The following is a 7,641-nucleotide window of genomic DNA, read 5'->3' on the forward strand; positions in this document are numbered from 1 at the left end:
AGAGACTTCTTCCTTTGCCTTTTCTTCTGAGGTGCTGTGGATGATCAGAGAGGACACAGCTGTAGCTATGTTGACACACATGGAGCAAGGTCTCAGCAGCGTGGCAAGCAGTTTGGTGCATTCTGAGTGTGTTCAGTAAGTTCCAGGAAAAATTACTGCTGACTAGGGCAACAAAGAGAAAACTGGAGTGCTGGAAAGGCTTGGTTAACTGAAATTCTTCCCCAACCAAGGTAATTTGATTCAGTTGAAGGCAAAAAAAAAAATCCAAGACCACATTTAGATTTTTGTCTACGCAGCAATATCATAAGAATACCAAAAGTATCGCTCTTTAATCTGTATCTACATTGCTACTTTGAATGTGTATGTAATTATCTAAATAACAGCTCAACAAAATGCTTGATTGGGATGTCCTTTCACTTTCTCCTGTCTTTGCCATCCTTCTGCTTGATGCTTGCATGAACTGGGGATCTGAGTGTCAGGACTCTGTTGATGAGAGGTAACACCCTGGATAAGTAAAACATGATTCACCTATCTCGTAGACATGTTAATTCAGGTTAAGCAACCAATATGTATTCCTTTTATAAATGCCCAGTGTTTATCAAGTATCCGTTTTCAACTTCCCCCCTAAAAAAAAGGCACTGTGTGTCCTCAGTTAATACATTATTTCCCTTTTTCTCTGGCCATATTGGGAAGTGGCATTCTCTGGCATTGGGAAGTGTGCATCTGGCAGGCTTGCTTACCAGTGGAAAAACTAAGAGAGGAACTGAGCAGGCAGCCTTAGTGAAAACATCCCATTGAGGCAGAAAGAGGATCACAGTGGCAGAACATGTGATGTAACGTGCGTGTGGTGATACAGTTTGGTAGTGCAAGTGCATGAATTCATCTCCAGGGTGGTTCTACTTCACCAGAAGAACCACTCCAGAGAGAGAGCCTCCTCCCAAGGCCACAGCACCCACAGCTCATGGATTCTGGAAAGGAATTTCAGAGCGGGACTGAGTTTGCTGCAAAGGGATGTTTCCTGCCAAGATAAGTATTGCAGGGAAGGCTGGGAGGAAAATAAGTCCCTAAAGTCTCATAAACTTATTTGGTCTTTTTTAAAGCAGCTCAAGGAAACTTGAAATATGAGCATAAATTCTTTTTCACTTGGGATTTTTACAACACAAACCTCTGCTTTAGGGCATACCTAGTATTATGTCTGAAGTTATTAAACTTGTCTTAATTCTGCTACTACATATTGACTAACAGAACTCAACTCTGATTTTCTTGAAGTTTTTTTTTTAATGTTTCAGGTTACTGCAAAATCCTGTCAACTGAAATCATGAAAGGAGATGATCCTTAAGGTCCCTTCCAACCCAAAGTATTCCATGATTGCATCTTCAGGAGCTTTCCATAGCCAATTGCTCTAGTTACATTTATTTGCCAGTAGATGTCCCATTTACATGGTGTGGAATGCTGAGTAAGAAATGTCAACTGCAGAGCACAGTAAGAACAAGAGACTTGGAAAGTATTTAAGAGCAAGAGGCAATGAAAAATTTAGATTGTACCAGTCACAGAATATGTCCAGGAATAATACATGCAATACCAACCATGAGTATCTGTTCTTTGTGTATTAGTAGATTTTGCCTTTAAGTCCTTTTTGAGTTAATAGTTGCAATATTTTTTACTGGTTTTCATATCAGCATGAGCAAAAAAGGAGGTTTTGACACTAATTTGAACAAAAGTATTTTTTCATAATATGTATTATTGCATGGACTATATAAAAATTTCACTAAAAATCCCTGATTGGTGGTTCCTATTTCCATTTGAAGCTAAAACCAGAGGTGAGTGTCTGTACTAATAGCCCACAATCACATTTTCATTTTATGTGCAATTGAAATTTCAGAAATACACTGTTTTTAACCAAAGAGGGTCACCAATAAAATTGAAAAGTGTTCCTATGCTGATTTGTTAAGTAAATAGTATTTTTAGTAGAGTGGATATAAAATTTTGAGTTGAATGGTAATCAAGTTTAGATATATCTCTATGAATTATGTCTACAGGCAAAAGAACAACTGTTTATATTTTTCTGGTTTATGTGATCATCAGAGCAGTTGGAGAACAAGTTACAGCAAATGTGCTCTTGAGAGCCCCTGTGATCAGAGCCTCATCAACCAATTTAAGAGCTGAGTAAGTTTTTAAATTATCAGTTTAACTATTACAATCCTAATGCAGAACTGTTGAATGTCATGTCTGCTCATGTTCAGATGCATCTGGGTTTGGTTTATATCAAAGGAGAGAGTAGAGGGGAAAACAGGGTCATCCAATGTGTGACGGGAACATTTGCCCCCCTATAACAGAGCTTCCTTTCTTGCAGTCTGCTTTGGCAGCCACTGTCCTACCAAAGCAATGTGCACGTGCTTTGAGCTTGCACATGGGTGCACAAATCATAGGGATGTCATTTCTTCTGGTCTGCTCACAGTTCAGTGCCTAAGAGTGGACAGAACACCTGTAAGTCCCCCCAAGAGAACCCCTGAGACCCTTTCCTGGGTCTGGGGTGCTTTCAGAGGGCTGAGGAGCAGTGTTCTCCAAGGCTGAGCAATGAATGAAATGCCAGACTCTGGTCTTCCACACCTGGCATCACTTCTGGCAGTAACACCAAAGTAACAACATGGAGAGAAGATGCCAGTATTTGCTAGGACATGGTCGCTTTACAAATCTTAAAAATCTGGATATTTCTGACAGTCAGGTTCTTCACTCCCAGGAGAAGAGCTTCCCAGCAAAATGCAGGAAAAAAACTAGCACTAATTTTTCAATGTACTGTTTGAAATATAGTTGAGATTTCTGCTTGTGTTTTGTTGACACATTTCTGTCTGTAACTGTTTTTCTGAGTGCGTCACCATGTTGTGCTTTTTCATTTCCCTCACTTCCTGCAACCAAGTGCTACATTTTAGATTTCCCATAGAGGTAGTAGCTATTTTGCTGAGATGCCTGAGCCATGTTTATACAAAATGTTTTTATCAGGCTGGATTCCCTTTAACAGTGTTGTTATTTCATATGAATACTTTTTTATAAGCTTCTTGCTACATTATTACAAGCTGGGCAAATGTGTGGCAGGTGTTACTGCTAGTATGGGCACAATAAGCTGCGTTTTATACAGTGATTTTTTAATATGAAGTATAAGCTTTAAAATAACAAAGGTTTAAGTCTAGACGGAAGCTTTATTAAATATAAGCAACTACTACAATAAGGAGTTGCACAACAAAATAAGTAGGGCAGGAAATTCTCAGTGAAGCGGATATAATTCAAGGGCAGGAAGATTTATTTAAGTAATTCAGTCTTGGAAAAAAGAGGAAGCAAAAGCATAAAGGTGTCACTGGCCTTGCATTGTAGCCAGCTACTGTACACATTCATTTTTAGGCTGTATGAAGAGGGTGTAACTCTAGTCATCTTACTGGAGATTCATATGATTATGAGAAAAAGGTCAGGTAATGCATAATGTATCAAAAGTACCTTATGATACTAAAGCAAAGGTTTCAGGGGCTCCCCTCCAGGACAAAAGCCAGATCTTTGCCCTGCTGCCTGGTCAGTGAGTCTGAGCAGTGCTGCTCCCCTCAGACTGGCAGCTAGGAGCTGTCTCTGACCCAGCGCTGGGCACCTGCGGAGCCCCCAGCCTGGCAGCCAGAGCTTCCACAGAAGGTTGTGCACAACTCTACAGACCCTGTTTTTTCCTTGTGGGAGTGCACCCAGGGAACTGCAGGGAAGGTAAATTCAGCCCCACTGGCTGCTGTGCTCTGATTTTGTGTTTACACACAGTGTAACGTAACTGCCTTGAAAATGAATGCCAGGCTGGTACCAAGTCACTCTGCTGCATTCATGCCGTGGGTTTTCTGCCTCCCTCCCCTCCTAACATGCTTAACACCGTTGCAATCTTTAGGCTTTTGTCCAGGCTTTATGCAGAACTTCAGAGCAACATGACAACACCCAGCCAGGCAGTCTAGAAGGGGACTGTAAAGAAGACTCAGCATGGGTTTTGGAGGATCTTCCTGGCCAAGACAGGAGTTGAAGAGAGGAACTTCATTGCTGGACTCCATGGGCTGAGAGCTGTCTCTCATTCCTGTGTGGAGTGCTGAAGTAGGGAAGGGACAGCAGGACAACAGGTATTAAGCTGTTGATACCGTGGAGAAAGGTAAGTGGCAAAATTCCATTCAAGCAAACTAGAAACACTATGGACAGGGGTGGAAAAGACCTTAAGTGAGGAAAGACAGTTTTCTGAGAGTAAAGTGCTGAAAAGGTACAACTGGACCAGTAACAGGGATTTTTCCTCTTTCTGGGTAGATAGGAGCTGCCAGGAACTGCGGAAAAGACCCTTAGTTACTTATCAGTGCAAGGATGTTTCAAATCATCAGTACCATATAGGTGTGACAAGTGTGTAGTGTGGGGTAAGGGGCCATTCAGAGCAGACAGGAAAGGAAGAAGGAACTGCCAAAACCCTACTGAAGCCCAGGGTACAGCTCCAAATGTCCTCTCCTGGAAGGTGAATGTACAGAAAGGAGAAAGGGGAACAAGATCAGAAAATGCAGACCACAAAAGGGCTGTGGTCATTCAGATGTTTGAGTCTATATAAGAATGTAAATAGCAAAGAAACAGAGAGGTCAAATATTACACTAAACAATATTAAACTAAAGATTATTACTACAGGAACAAACAGGTATAAGCTGTTTATATATGTTTAAAGCTGTAGATTAAAATGTCTTAATTCCCTGCAAAGAGGAGCTGGACAGAGCCTTTCTGCAGGGCAGAGTGGGCTGAAATACCCCATGGGCCCCCAGCCAGTGCTGGGTGTGAATGGGCTTGTGTGAGGGCTGGGCTGTGGTGCCAGGAGATCAAACCCCATGGCCTGGATGGTCCCTTTGCGTTCTTGTATTGCTAGGAGGGAAATGATGCAAAAGGGATTTTTAGCCTGTTGTTAGTAATTGACTGGACATAGATTAATTCACTTTGATGAGCAAACTGGCGAATTACACCCACGCCACTTCCACACGCATGACAAAAGTTACTTAGAAACAGCCTGTGCCCGCACTGGATTCCCATGCTGCCAGTGCTGGGCATTATATGGACTTGATGATTTTTTGGCCCCCAGCCACCTGTGGATGAAATCTCTTTGGTTTACTTTCTTCCTCACAATGAGCAGCCGGAACCACAAACGATCGCGGCCAGCCCCGAGATGTCTCCCTGAAAACCCAGAGGAGAAGCAAGCACCTTCCAGCGCTTGTTCCACGCTGCGGTTCCGGTACCGGCGGCGCCAGCAGCTCCAAAGCCGCCCCCGCTGCTCCCGCCGGGGCCGTGAGGGGAAGGCGCGCCAGGGGCGGCCCCCGCGGGACTACAACTCCCAGCAGCCCCCGCGCCGCCGGGCGGCTCGCGGCCTGCGTGAAGTCTCCTGCTGAGGGCGCAGGGCTCTCCTTCGGGCCTCCAGGGCTCTGAGCCATTCGGTCGTTGTTGGCAAAGAACTAGGTGTTTTACACAGGGCTAGATCCATTCTACTCTGCATAATGCCACCTTATTGAGAGGGGCTTCCCTCAGTGTGAAGCCACACAGGTGCTGTGTTATTTTCTCACTCAGCTTCCCCAATGCATGCATTTAACCATGGTTTTTTTTCCTCAGGGCATTGGAATGAAGAAGGTTCAAAGGGCTTTATTTAGCCTTGGGGAGCTGAAATTCAGTACCCTCGGCACAGCTAGCAGGGTGCTATGCTCTCCTTTGCTACATGTGCTGTGTCTTCTACTACTGAACTGCCAGGGACAAAACAAAAGGAGAGGAAGGATTGCAGTAGGAAACTGGCATTTTTCAATACCCAGAAAACAAGGTCCACTGGTGTCCGATACCTGCATTGACCTATGTGTGTTTCCCCTCATGTGATAGCAGAAGTTCAGACACACAGGACAGACCCCTTGACCTGGATCTACCAACCCTGGTCTTACTTGGTTCCCTGCATGGCTTGGAAACTTTTTCTTTTTGGCCGTAAGTGGCATGCAAATAGTCAAACAAAAGGCTAATTCACTTTTCTGCTTTATCTTCCTCCAGACATAATTTTATTATAATTAAATTACCTTACCCCAATGAATTAAAATACAGGCCACAGATCATAATCCATGCTGAATTTTTCCACAAACTGTTTCCTTAAAATTCCTCTCTTTGCTGTTCAAGGTCCTCTAGAAGGAATGCATGCACTGTGTGAGCCTCACTTTGAATACTCAAAGGATTAACTGAAGAACATGATGAAAGGGTGAGTGTGAGTAAAATAGCTCGTTTATATTTGTATCCTCAAATGTCAGTTCATTACCAAAGTTAGAAACCAGCTGATGCAGAAAACTCATTATGGCTTCATTTAGAATGTTTATTTCTTTAGAGACAGAAAAGAATTGCCTTGCTTGGCTCACTTGTCCAACACAAATATGCCACGCTTTACAGTACACTTTAGGATGGGAAGTAGAGGGTTTTGTTTAGGGCATGGTACAGTTAATCCTCTATTTATTTTGTTTATCTGCATTTATTTAAATCCCAAAGCAGTGAGGACTGTTACTGCCCTCTGTTCTCAATGCTTCTGTCAATATTTGAGTGCCATTACTCGCAAAGCTCCTGCAAGCTCTGGTTATTTATCTGACAGCACATAAGTAAGACAAAATGAAGTGCTTTGGGATGTCGTGTCTACAGTCCTTTGCCCAAAAGTCCACTTTGCTGGTAATTTTAGTGCTTGTAACTGTGTCCAGTTAGCAGTTATGTGACCTGGATCTCCATGTAGTCAGGGCGCAGTAAGCTTTGTCTGGGGGTGAGACGGATGCAAAGTGCCTCAGGTGCCCACTCTGGTGGCCAGGCAAGCTCTGTCTGTCTGTGCCAGCTGGGCACTCATGTCAGAGCTCTGCAGAAATCAGGCTGGAGTCACCACTAGGTTCTGTGCAAATCCCCAGGTAATTTGTAATGTCCCCCTTGCCTTGCAGCAAAGAGCAAGTGTGTAATTTGAGTGGCTTGACTCAGAAGGAAATTTTTCAAGTAAAACATCGCACAAATTTGAAGTAACCCAGCGTGTTACAGATAATCAAAAGGGCACAGCACCTGATTAGTGGCTGGGATGCAGGCCTGGCTACAAAGCCCATGTGTGGGGAAAGAGGATGTGTTGATAGTCCTTGCTTGATTTCCCTTGCACTGACAGTGCATCTACGTAATGCCTATCTGCCATTAGAAAATATCAGCAATCAAGGAAATACTGAAGAGATAAAAAAATAGTGTAAAAAGAAAAAAAGAAGTGTTGTTGCCAGAAAAACAACTTTTGCCAGAAACTACAACTTTTGTATTAAACTCTGTGGGTGAGATTTTAATGCCACTTAAAAGTAATTTAAGTGGCAATAAAATCAATACTTTTATTGAGTAATTAGTAAGCTCTTTGAGTTGATTCTTTCTGTACAGTAGATCCCGTGGGTATGGTCTCCTTGTGAAATAAAGTCTGGAGCTTAGACGAATACGATCTGCAGACTCAGTGCCTCCATCTCCTCTCTTTCCCCAGTGCCGGCGGTGGCACGGTGGGGGTGACTCGGTTGTGCTGTCCTCGGTCACTCCTCTTTCCCATCACCCCGAGCACGCAGTTGCAGGAGTTACACAGAAAACCAA

Source organism: Haemorhous mexicanus, chromosome 9 (assembly GCF_027477595.1).
Source record: "Haemorhous mexicanus isolate bHaeMex1 chromosome 9, bHaeMex1.pri, whole genome shotgun sequence".
Lineage (NCBI taxonomy): Eukaryota > Metazoa > Chordata > Aves > Passeriformes > Fringillidae > Haemorhous > Haemorhous mexicanus.